The following is a 13,400-nucleotide window of genomic DNA, read 5'->3' on the forward strand; positions in this document are numbered from 1 at the left end:
TAGTTTGGGTTTCTTGTGTATTTTTCCGACTTTTTACGTGCTAATATATGAATCAGCAATGCTATTGTTGTTATGAAATTCTGCTTTTGTGAAAACATATCACAACTGTGAGTTAATATGAAATGATTTTGTATATTTTATCAACTTTTAAATATTTTTGCTTTCATTCATGTTTCCTTACCTGGCTAGAAAAGTAGCTCAAAATTTTTATAAATGCAGCAGAATTGATCTCCTGCACAGAAATGATCAGATAAGGGTGAGGATGGAAAACGGCACCATATTGTAGAGGCAGAGCAACTATATTGCGGCAGAAATTAGGATATATTGAACCTGTTTGGTTCACCCTTTGGGGAAATACAACTGAAATAGAACAAGAAACTTCAGAAGGAAAAGAAAGGTGGCTGAGGTTTAACTACTACATAGCCTCAACTTTTAATATATTTGTTTGGATTCTGAGTTGCTCTTCTGTGAATGGAAGGGTGCCATCAAGGAGGGACCATCAATCAATCACATGTTACTGACCATGTGGTTCCAAAGGGTCTCCCAAGCAGATTTTGGAGGCACAGGAGGCTTTGAGTGGAAGGCAAAATCAGTGGATTTTTTCTGCCACTATTCAAACAGAAGCATCCTGTATGTGAGTTCTGCTCATTGGAACTGAGGATCCAAACCATTGTTTAATCCCAGATGATTCCAGACAAATGGAAATCTCAGAGGAGAATGCCATGATGCAATGTCTTCCATGTGGCTTTCCAGAGAATGCAAGAAGCCCAAGTTAAAATAATATGCATGTAAATATGGATTTGTGTTACTCTTCTGACAAATATATATGCTTCACATATCTATAATTAATCAAGTTAATATCTCTTCAGCAGCACTGTACAAGTCAGATACAGATATGCAATTGCTTTTTTAGTTGCCAATGGTTTTTCTAAATGCCTAAATAAGTATAATCCACTGACTGACTTTATAGTTCATTGGCTTCCTGCTATGAAAAGGAGCATGTCAATAAACAGCTTTATTCAGATACCATGGTCTGCCAGAAAGTACCAGGAGTTCAGCAACAGTATGTGTGTTTAAAATTAGCCTGTGGGCTAAGGGAGTACAAATAAAACTTAACTGTGTTTGCTCAAACAAGTAGGAATGTCTTTGACTAATTAATTAAATTCCACTACAAGAGGCTACTGCATGAGATGGTTCCAGTTCAGATCAAGTGGGAAAGGTGGTTCTGTGGAGAAAACCTAAGCAATCGGCCCCCAACTATGTGAATGCAGGACTTTAGATGTCGCAGCAGTGCTTAGGATGAACCTTTTGAATAACAGCTGAGTTCTATGGATAGGTCCAGAATCAGATTCCTTGGCACACTTCTGCATCCTCAGAATGACACCTTCTTTGGGGCCACTTTAAGCTATGCTCTGATTCAGTGAACGCTGGATTGCTAGGACTGGGATCCTTCGTTTTAATTTCCCACAGTGCCCTAGATGTATTGTCACTGACAATATATCTTTAAAATGGCAACTCCTCTCTGTGCATAGGGATGTTAGAGCTGCCATTCTTATTTCCAAAACTATATTACAGCCCTACTTAATAGGTGCCAAAATAGATAAAAGCCATCACGGGATGGGTGTGGATTCCTCTGGACTCAAGTTCCAAAGTGGACATGTCATCTGTAATGGTTGTGTATCAGAACATGGCTCTGCTTCCAAATATGCAGCCCAGTGGATTCCTTATGAGGTAGCCCAGGGGGTATTCCATTGCTTCTTTCAGGGTTCCACCCAAAATGTGGGGGTGGCGTATTTGTGCATGTGATGTCACAAGGTGAGAACGGGCCCAGTGCGCCCTCCGAAAGGCCCGGCAGGACCTAGTCAAAGCCGCAGGAGGGCCTGACAGAGCCCACTGCTACTACAGGAAGGCCCACCAGGGCCCAGGACAGCTGTGGTAGGTCCCAAAGGGGCTCACCTGGCTGTGGAATATTGAGGGGGTTCGGCCCCCTAATTGTATTTTGGGGGAGCTCAGCCCCCATGCATAGATGGCATGCCTGGCTTCGTCTCTGTCAGTCTCGGGACAGTCCTGGCCCCCTTTCCTGAGAGCTACAGCCCATTACCCAGTCCTGTCCCTGCCAGGGGAACTAATGTTTAGATAAATATCCCCTCAAATATCTACAATGCTGTATATTGATTGCTGTTCCTTCACAGTTCCAGTTTGCACTGGCTTATCCTCGTTAACATTGAACATGCCCCTTTAAGCATACCCACATTATATTAGATGCCTGGATTGGACATCCACCCTCTCATTTGTTCTAACAAGAGAGATGTAAAGAGCAGCGTTGACTGATGCAAGTATTTTTTTTCCCACAATGATGGGGAGAAAGAAACAGAGATGCCCACACAATTTTCAGGTATTGCCTTTTTCCTGCTCTTTTGATTTAATGTATTTCTATACTGCTTTTCATTCAGATGAATCTCAAAGTGGCTTACAAACAAGAAATAACAGTAACATAACAAAACATAAGAGAACATCACAAATAAATAATATAAAATCATTAACAAATCATCAGTAAAGCAATCACGATCTATAAAGAGCTATCAACAAAATGGCAATTACAAACAAGCTAAACATCACAACTGCAGCAAAAGTTATTGCTAACAAATCAATAAAGCATTTATAATCTATAAAACAGTATTCACATTAACAAATAGCAACTAAGAAAATAAGCTAAGCCATGTTAAATTCACACACACACTCCATGCCCCCATGACTTCATTCTATTCAGTTCCTTAAAGTACACATAAAATACAGCTTTTATATGTGGCAGCCATTTTGTGTTGTGAAACATCATTGTGTTATGCCATGTCCCCACAGCAGCCATTTTGTGGTTCCCACAGTACTTTCTCAAGATTCCACATGTATGCCCGAGCCCCAATGTCTACCCAATAATAATTTAACAAAAACTATAAACTATCGTCCAAAAAAAATGGCAATAGCTCTAGTGTTGTTTCATTACCAGTGTCCCCTCAGTAACAATATGCTTCCTTCCAGGCACAGAAGTGCCAGTGAAGTGTGGACACCTTGTGTCCTGATGGAGAATTTCTACTTTCCAGTCCTATTTGCATTTAGTAATTAACAACACAACAGGAAGGGCCAGCTTCACAGCTAATTTCAGCACTGGCTGGTCCAAAATTTAAAAGTGAGCATATAACCCAGACCTGACTGACAGAAAGGCCCAAAGAAAAATTCTACCTCAAAGTGTCCTCCCCCCCCCCCATCGGAAAATCAACCACCTTGAGGGAGGAAAGCTATCTGGGATTGTTCTTATCAAGGTGATGAAAACATGCTGATTTTAAAGCCTTGCAGCTTTCCACATCTTAAAGCTTAGCAAACTAAGATCAATGCAGAGTAGGGAAGAAATGTTTTTTCTTAGTTTTCTTTTGAATTTGCCTGTTGAAACTTTTATATCTCTGTCAACTAAAAACAATACTTTGGGGGGGGGGGAGCTCTAAACTGCTTTGAACTGGAGTGGTTCTGAACTGAAGCATGTTCAATAATCCATGTGCCTAAACACTTGAACAACCTTATGTAGAATAGGTATTGAGATTGGAAACAGCTGCACGTGGAGCAATGGGCTTGTGTTTCGCAGAAGAAGTAGGCGCTTCTAAGCAATTGATATAAAGGTGACCTAATGGGAGGAGAAAGCAATAGTTGAGAGGTGGAGGCTAGGTCCTGCATGCAGAACATTAAATCCCTGGCATCTCCATTTTAAAAGGGAGCAGAAAAGAACTGCTGGTTATCAAGCAAGACTCGACTAGATGGACAAATAGTTTGGCTTCTATAATAGTTTGGGAAGGATCATAGGTCAGCTGCAGAGTTGCATGTAGAAGGTTGCCAGAATCTAGGTAGGGCTAAGAGGGTCCTCAGCATGAAACCCTGGAGCACTAGACAGAAAAGGTTTGACTTGGCATAAGGCAGCTTTTTATGCTCCTAATACAGTTTCCTTTCCTATCGCTCTTTCTTTGGAGGAGAATTGCCATACAGAGATCTGATGGCAGCAGATTTACTCAATGATAAAAGTAGCTGTGTTTGTTTATAGGGTTGGAATTAAATGAGCCGAACTGTGGCTCGTAGAAACTGAACTAAGATGTTCAACATACAACTAATATTTGCATCTTTCCTGACAGTCTAGCTAATGTTTTAACAACTGAACAAGCACCAGCTGACAATATCTAAACAAGCCATGATCAGCCCATCATTGAATGTTGATACATTGGTAAACTAACTTATAGTGTCGTCCTAGAAGAATTCTAGTGTCCAAGGTCACTTCCAATTCTATTTTTCTATATTTCCTGTTCATTCGCTTATTATACCTGTGGAGGGACTGCAGGGCAGTGAGCACCACCTTTGCCCCTGACCTTTCAGTGTTGCATGGGAAGGGAAGGTCTAATGTGGTGTGTTTGATTGAATGAAATTACAGTCCTCCCCACAATCAGAACCATCAATGCATGCCTGGATGGAGAGAGCAGGAGTGGTTTCCTGTACAGACAGAATTTGTGAATGTCTGAATAAGGCTTATGATCACTCAGGAGCTTTGTTTATGTTTACTCAAGAACCTGGAAGGAGAATTGGTGTCACAGCCTGATTCCATGCCTGCTGAGTGGGAGTAGGGATGGGGCATGGGGGCAGAAATTCAATTCAGTTCACGTTCGAAGCCAAATCTATCAAAGTCACACTTGCCTAAACATTATGTGAACTGAAACACAGTGATCCTCTGAAGTTCTCTGAATATAATGTAATATGTGTATATTGGGGAAATGGAGAGATTTGTGAAATTAACATACAAAATAAATGTTATTGGGGAAAGTGCTTGCAAGAATTTGTACATTAGTCAAACCTGCAGATAATGTGTTCATTAGGAGAATTTTCATGGAAATGCTGATGAAATTTCATAAGGGTTTTTTTAAATATATATATGAATGAAAGAATGAATTTATTGGACTTAGCAGAACATTAGATACCATGCAATGGATCTAAATGTATAAATCTGGTCACAATCTGAATAAAAGTTTGCAATGAATGCAGAGGTGTGAAATGCAGAACTCCGGGATTAAATGCGCAGAAATTAGAAGGGAAGACCTTGTCCCCATAATCCCACACCTCAGTCAAGCCTGAAATTGCCCTTCGCATGTAACTCTTCATTAGAAATGAAGAACTTTAAAGGGAGGGAAAAATCCCCATATTACAAATGATCAAACACTTTAATTGGCATGGTTTGGGATAGAGCCAAAATGAATGTGCACTGGGGGAAAAATGCAGTAAATGATGCTGATAGCAGAGGAGGTGACCTTAGAAAAAATGTAGTGGCAATTTTGTTAATACTGCCCAATTAATAGCAACATTGAATATAACCTTGAATGACTAAACCAGAATAGTTCCTTGTCCATAATGAGATGAATAGCAAAATTAAATGACATCATTCTTCTGAAAAAGACTCCATGTACAAAAATCAGGAGCCATATGCCAGTTTGAATCGTTATTGTACAGGTGCACCAACAATTCTATTCATTTTTACTCAGAAGTAAAGCTGCAGTTCTAAACCCCAATCCATGGTGCTGAAGACAGTCAAAATTTAGTGTAGTCTTTGTCCAATAGTCTCTGCTGGCCTTGGCTAGTTGGTCGGTTGAGTTCTGCCACTGCAGAGATCCTTGCCTCAGCTGCAAAAATGGGGCACAGGACATGCTACGGAAAATGCAACAGAAGAAATGAAACTTTGCAAGTCCAAAGAAGGACTAGCTATGGATCCATTGGAGCTTAGGCCAATTAGGAATGGGGGTGGAATTTGCAGGATATTGATCCAATCTGATGCTTCCAAACTTGCTAGAGGATTGGAACACAACTCCCAGATAGATTATGCATTTATCCAGATTTTGCAGTGGATTTTCAGTGTGCAGGAAGTGCACACAAAACAGCATACTTAGTATACAAGACATGCACAAAACACATTTTTTATGGATGAATGCCTGAAAAGCATTGGAAGGAAATGTGTATTTTATGGAAATTTTACTTTAAGAAGTATGAAAAAAAAGCAATGGGATGAAACAGCACACAGTGGTACATAATGGTACACAACAGGGTGGAACAGACGCATGATTGGACCTATGGTTGGGTCTGAAGGCCCAAGGTACTACCTTGCTGAAACTAAGCAGCTCTGCAGTAAGCAGGTTTGCAGTTGTTCAGTGTCTGGATGGGTGTCCACCTGGGAACCACATGTAGGTGAATTTGGATTCCATGATAGAAGAAAGGTGGGATATCAATGCAAGGAGATAAATAAATAAATAAAAATTTATGGCATTACTCACTCAGCTCATCCCTAAGGCCAATCTACTTTTTGGGAAAGCCTGGAACTGGTATAGTAGAAAAGAAAAGACTTCTTCCACCTTAACCAGCAGGAGCTTGTAGGATCTGCTGCTCTGCTCCTCACGTCTCCTGCCCCTCTTAGGATTGCTCTGCTGTTCACTCTTTGTTTGGTAAAGGTAAAGGTAAAGGGACCCCTGACCATTAGGTCCAGTCGTGACCAACTCTGATCGGCAAGTCCTAGGCTCTGTGGTTTAACCCACAGCGCCACCTGCGTCCCTTTGTTTACTAGGGCTCACCTAACTGTGAATAAGATTGCAGCCTCGTAGCAGAACCACTGGGAGCCAACTGCAATAAACTCAATGGAACTTTCTTCTCAGGGTGATGGATAGGATTGCATTGCTAATCTCAGTCTGCAGGTATTTTTGGTTCTTTTCATTGCTTATTCTTTTGCAGATAATTCAAAAGCTACAAGTACTGTGATTCTGCACACTTATGCTTAGGGAAAATACACCCTTCTCAGCACTGTACCAATTTATAATAGCCAGCTCTGGCCTCAAGTGGTAGAGTGAAATTTTCAAAAGGATAAATGTTGTTTTTCAGGACAAAGTGTGTATTCAGTGTATGTCATGTGTTTATATAGCCTGCTAATTGGAAAGCTTTCAAATATTAAAAATAATTGTTAACAGCTCTAATAGCCTTTCATTTAGAGAAATGAGAGAGTTTTCAAAAAAATTAAATAAATCTCCAGTTGCCTACCTCAGTACTGTTGACATTAGCCATATTCTTTGTTTTAGTTTTTACCTCCTTAGACATATCCGGTTAATAGCTTTGTGGCACAAACACTTAGGACTTTGGGGATATTAATTAACAGCAAGCAAACCAAAGAATAAAATCAATTTATTCTCTCAATATATTAACATTCTTAAACGTTCCTCCATATTCTGCAGGTTGATCTATAACAAGCACATTTTCCTTGGCAATTGGAAAGTTTATAGAAAACACATGTGTATGGTTTTTCCTGTAACCAGTGGAGGCCGACCCATTAGGAGAATGGGGCCCTGCCCCATCACCCTCAACTAGCATGTACCTGGCAGACGGCACTGGCTTTCAACTTCCTACTCCTTGGTGTCAGTGTCACCCTTGCTTTTGCAGGTAGAAAGAGGTACAAAACTACAATCAGTTGGTTCTGCCTATACTAACTGAATCTAGTGTCACCTACTGTAGCCTTCTGCCCTACCAGCCCCAATGAGCACCAGCCTATTTTTAAAAAGCCTAAGCAAATTAAAATGTAGCCACAGAAGACGTATTCTGAAGAATGAAGTGGAGTGAGAGGCTTCTGTCTCTACCCTCTCTTCTTCAACAATTAAATGTAATCTATATGAACAATTATATCAGTAGTGACATGTGCTATAGAGACTCTCCTCCCTGAAAGAGAGGGGAGTGGTTGTGGGCGGGAGCCCGAGCACCGCCCAGCAGGGGGCGTTGCCCCCTGCCTCCAGCTCACCTGGCTGGCGCTCACGCCCCCCCGGTGGCTACCCAACCAGGTGCCGCGGTGGGGGCGTGTTCAGCAGCCTTTTGCTGCAGCGTCAGACTTTCCCTGGCCTCATTCCTCATTCCTCGTCGTCGTCCCATCACGAGTCACCCACCCTCCACTCCCTTTTAGTTAGGGCTTAGGTCATTGGACTTGCTATGGACCTTAGGTTGGTCGCCCTGGTTGCCCGGGGGGCCTGGTAGGAGTTTTTCCATTTGGCAATAGGCTTTTTGGTTTTTTCGCCTACCTCGTAGCAATCGTCACAAATTTTGTGGTATTGGTGGGTAGGTTAGGCATTGGAATAATGTGTTGTGGTGTGTCGAAGTGCTAGGTGTGGCCATCGCCTGTGCCTTCAATTTTTAGGGGTATTCCGTTAAAGGAATCTGGCGGTCGTGTATTCTGTCCGATGCCTGCTTGGCGGGAGGCCATGGCACGACCCGCGGTGACAGCAGGGGTGAGCTATAATTGAATTAGCATCAACAGGTGATGAACCCCTGGTGAATAAACCCACTTGTTTCAATCCAATGCCTAAGCCAATACCTTTTCACTGCTGTAATCAATAAAGTTGTGGCCTTTTCTAGCCCATTAACCTTATATCACGTGTCCTTGTGTCTTCATTTCACTTCGCGGGGGTCGGGCCCTCGAACCACAAGACAGAGATGTTGAGCCACCTTCCTGACACCAGTATTACTGTTGTTGACCCAGATGGGGCAGGACAGGGGGGCAGTGAGGCTGGGGAGCACAGGCACACTGGCATGGACCTCATCAACAAGGTAGTGCTCCCAGTGGTGCACCCAGATGTCATGGTCCTAGTGTATGGTGTGAGGACACATGGAGCCACCACCTTGCCAAAGTTAAGCTAGTCTGGCCCAGTTCACTGCTTGGATAGCTGACCACCAGAGAACCATATGGATGCGACCTTAGCTTTTCTGCAGAGTCTTAGCATTGGAGGGGTGGAAATTTTTACTGTGCCCTGAAATATTAAATCTTAAGCATCTTGGATCTTTCTAAGGAAAAACTCAGTTCACCATGAATTGTAAATGGCAAAAAAGAAGCCTCTTACTGTAGAAAGAGTGCACAACATGTTTACATAACTGTACTACAATGCCTATTTTAATCATAGAAACATGACCTTAAGTAGCCATTGTATTTCTTATAGAATGTATTTTGTTGTTTCAGCCTTGGAAATGAGCTGAAAGTACACTGTTGCAAGCATTTATTTGGAACATTTATATTGTATATTCCCCTTTCTTCCATGATGGAATGAAAGTTCGCATGGGATTGCTAAAGAGTCTCCCATCCAAATGCTAACAAGACCACAGCCAGCTTAACTTCAACAAGGTAGCTTATTGAGTGGCCTCAGACAACGACCTGGGACCTCTGTAGAGGTTGAGAAGCAAGGAACTCACAAAAACATTCAGGGGAAAAATGAAAAATTCATGGATCATAATGCTATCAGTGTCTACTAGTCATAATGCCTATGCTGTGTCTCCATGGTCAGAAGCCATTGTATGCTTCCAGTTGATAGAAACCACATGGCCGGGGGAGTGTTCTTGTATTTAGCTCCTGCTTGTGGGTTTCCCACAGGCATCTGATTGGCCAGTGTGAAAACCAGATGCTGGACTAGATGGGCTATAGCAGGCTTCCTCAACCTCAGCCCTCCAGATGTTTTGAGACTACAGTTCCCATCATTCCTGACCACTGGTCCTGCTAGCTGGGGATCATGGGAGTTGTAGACCAAAAACATTTGGAGGGCCGAGGTTGAGGAAGCCTGGGCTATAGGTTCTCCTTATGTTCTCAACTAACCTATAACTATTTAGTTTACACATGTCTAACTCCCTGTTGCTGTCATGCACAAGGGATTGCTCCAAGAATGTTTACAGTGTACTGCGTACATTTCACTCTCTCTAGTGGAATATTTCCAGTTATCTTTATGTCACCTTTCTAGTACAAGTATTTGAAATTTCACGGAAAGGTTAAAATAACTAACATTTCACTTTTTAAGTACTCCAAATTTTTCTATCACATGGCAGAGTTTTGCAAATGGAAGATAAATGGCCATTTATTCTTCTAATGCACATAGTTCAGCACATCTTACTAAAAATGAAAAGAACTATTTTATTGCTGAGACTACACAATTCTCCTCTGTATTGTGGAAGCAATTTTCCAATGTTTTATCACTTGATCACATTGAAAACTCAAATTATTATTCATTTCTGCTCATGCAACTAAACCACAAATAGCATAGTTGGCCATTCACAGCCTAGGAAAGAAGAAAATATAATAAATCTTCAATTTATTTATCATTATTTTTTTCTGGATCCTTTTCCCTATTTCAGCATAGATTAGAGCAGCCACTGGGGACAAAACACTAACCAGATTGCACCATTATTTCTTGTGTAGGTTCTTGGATATTGTTTTCAAAAAGAGACCACTAAATTTATCTGGACTAGAGAGCTTGCTACATAAGATTGATCAAATTGAGAATGTGTTATCTGTACAGTGAAGCCTCCCACAAAATTCAATCCCTATTGTTTGAAGACAAGGGTGGTAAAAGGAGCTTGTGGTTTTTTAGAGATACACCAGCTACCAGCAAGTAGTAGCAAATTATTCATGTGAGTACTGCTGATATGAATTACAAGCCCTGGAATGCATGCCAGTAAATGTGTTGTGCCAGAATGAGTAGAACAGTCCGTTTGGGGGGCTTAATGCGGCCCGCAGGTCAGTTTAATCCAGCCCCCACAGGCAGTTCCAACAACTTTGGGGTAAAATCCTAAAAAAAAAGCTTAGCAACTTGAATCCTTAAAGAAGCTCAACAACTTTGGGGGGGAAATCCCCCCCAAAGGTCAAGTTGTAATATGCCAAAATGCAGTTCTTTTATTTTTATTTTCTCATTTATTTATTAGATTTATATACCATCCATCATCAAAAGATCTCAGAGCAATTCACAAGATAAAAACACAAGCTAACACAAGATAAAAGCACAAATAAATAGTTTGGTAGACAGACTGACATGAACGCTAGGGAAGAATCCAAATTAGCACTGAGTTAAAGTCCCTTAGAGGTGTAATAGTTGCACTAGTGGAATGACTTGCACAAGAGAAGGTGCAGGAAGCCAGCATGTTTCTCACAACTGGTTGCGCCACAGATTGTTGAAGGCCCAATACTTCGCATTGTGCAGTCTGCTGCACAACTGGTTGCACAACAAGCTTCCTCTGGAGCCACTTTGTGCTGGATTTCATACTGGGCACCGCTCTTTTTCTCGTTCTTATGCTGGCGCAACAGCCCTTCTGCTGGAGGTCAGGGAACATTGAACCCCAGCCGTACGCCATAGTGCCACATCTGATTGCCAGTATAAATGAGGCAGTCATGAACATACAAAGCATAAATAAAGGGAATGACATGACATCAATCAGGCTTCCATTTTCCCCAAACAAACAAGGGTTTTGATGGGGCCAGCAGAGAGCAAAGTGGGCTATGTTACAAGCTTTTACCAGGCACAAAGAAATAACTCGGGCATTGAAGACTTATGAAAAAAAGTACCCATATTTTGGGAGTGTACATATATGGCTTAATATAACCCCTGTTCCTTTGCAAAAATGCCTTTAAAACTGGTAGCTCAATGTTAAATATTCACAAGGTGAGTGACACCAGATCCATTATAATTAAATCATATTAGAATCACTGAACTGAATCATTTTATAGCTTTACAATTATCTTGCAGACAATGTACTCAGTAATTTTTGCTAAATGCTTAAGTATCCAATTTGACCTGAAGGGTGCTGTTTTCGACTTGCATGATGGCTAAATATATTAATGTCCCAGAAAATGTTTCATACTCCATTTATTGTAAAATATACCATTTTTAATAGGTGGCATTGTAAAACTTAATGCTAAGATGTATTCTGTTCTAATAGCATTTACAAAAGTTCAGGCAGTGGCTCCATCCAAAGTTTCATTCATGTTTCTAATATTTGTAAAACTACATGTCCATTGAATTTCTTATGTACATGGATTTATTTTAAGCTATCAAACTTTTAGAGAGACAATAATTATTTTGATATCCAGTTATTATATTTTCTTGCAAATATAATTGTATGGCTTTCGCAGAAGCTCATAACACCATACTCCCTATACACTTAAGAAAAATAACTCTGTGATTTATCTAAGCACTTTAAATTTGAATATTATTGACGGGGATTCCAGAATATTAAATAATAAAAAATAGAAGAAGAAAAAACAATTGTCACTGAGGGATTTTTATTTATTATTTAAAGGGTTTCTTTATTTCAAGAAGGGAGTGGCTGAGTTCTTCTCAGTGGTGTGGGCTAAGCTACTTCTGATTGAAAGTGGAAACTCACATTATAGAAGGCTATAATTATAGAAATATCCTTAATTAAGTTTTAATTGTTTTTATTACTTCAATCCATCTCAAATCATTATTATTTTAAGATTTTGGTTTTATTTCATTTTTATGTGTATTGTGATTTAGTATATATTACAGTATTTATAGTTTCATTCATTTAATATTCTTTTATGATTTTGCATGTTCTATTTGCCCAATACCAAATCAGTTATTCTGTATATTGTTGTTGTTTAGTCGTTTAGTCGTGTCTGACTCTTCGTGACCCCATGGACCAGAGCACGCCAGGCACTCCTGTCTTCCACTGCCTCCCGCAGTTTGGTCAGACTCATGTTTGTAGCTTCGAGAACACTGTCCAACCATCTCGTCCTCTGTCGTCCCCTTCTCCTTGTGCCCTCCATCTTTCCCAACATCAGGGTCTTTTCCAGGGAGTCTTCTCTTCGCATGAGGTGGCCAAAGTATTGGAGCCTCAGCTTCAGGATCTGTCCTTCCAGTGAGCACTCAGGGCTGATTTCCTTAACAATGGATCGGTTTGATCTTCTTGCAGTCCATGGGACTCTCAAGAGTCTCCTCCAGCACCATAATTCTAAAGCATCAATTCTTCAGCAATCAGCCTTCTTTATGGTCCAGCTCTCACTTCCATACATGACTACTGGGAAAACCAGAGCTTTAACTATACAGACCTTTGTCAGCAAGGTGGTGTCTCTGCTTTTTAAGATGCTGTCTAGGTTTGTCATTGCATTCAGTATATTACTACTATGGAAATTCTTGTTTTGGCATTTTACAACTTCTGTTTTAGAAATACAATGTTTGCTGTTCTTGTTAATTAAAAAAGTAAAAATAGAAGTCCCCATAATCTATCTATCTCTGAGTTTACTGTGCAAAGTAAAAGGTAGCATTTCTCCAGACCACCACTTCAGTGTTGGAGTAGGCTAGGCGAAAGTGCTACCTTTTACTCTTAAAAGCACGCAGAGCCTTTTATTTCTTTTCTTGCCACTGCAGTGCTTAACATGAAGATTGGAGATAAAGATCTATCTGGCTGCTCTTTAGAGATCCAGCACTGGTGTGAAGAAACACTGTGTTTCACTCTTAAAGAGCAAGGAGAGTGCCTTATCTGAGATCTTTGTGCTACAGTGCTAAACAATGACCTGCAGGTTGGCA

General features: G+C 40.8%; 1 long non-coding RNA gene across 1 annotated transcript; it reads left to right on the forward strand.

Annotated features, from left to right (window-relative positions):
- The first annotated feature begins 6,688 nt into the window (after positions 1–6,688).
- Positions 6,689–10,416, forward strand: LOC309366592. Its single transcript, XR_014166807.1, has 3 exons — positions 6,689–6,761; positions 9,056–9,217; positions 10,280–10,416. It is a non-coding gene; the product is annotated as an uncharacterized lncRNA (long non-coding RNA).
- Positions 10,417–13,400: the final 2,984 nt, after the last annotated feature.

This window comes from Podarcis melisellensis (genome assembly GCF_964234715.1).
Source record: "Podarcis melisellensis genome assembly, chromosome: 3".
Lineage (NCBI taxonomy): Eukaryota > Metazoa > Chordata > Lepidosauria > Squamata > Lacertidae > Podarcis > Podarcis melisellensis.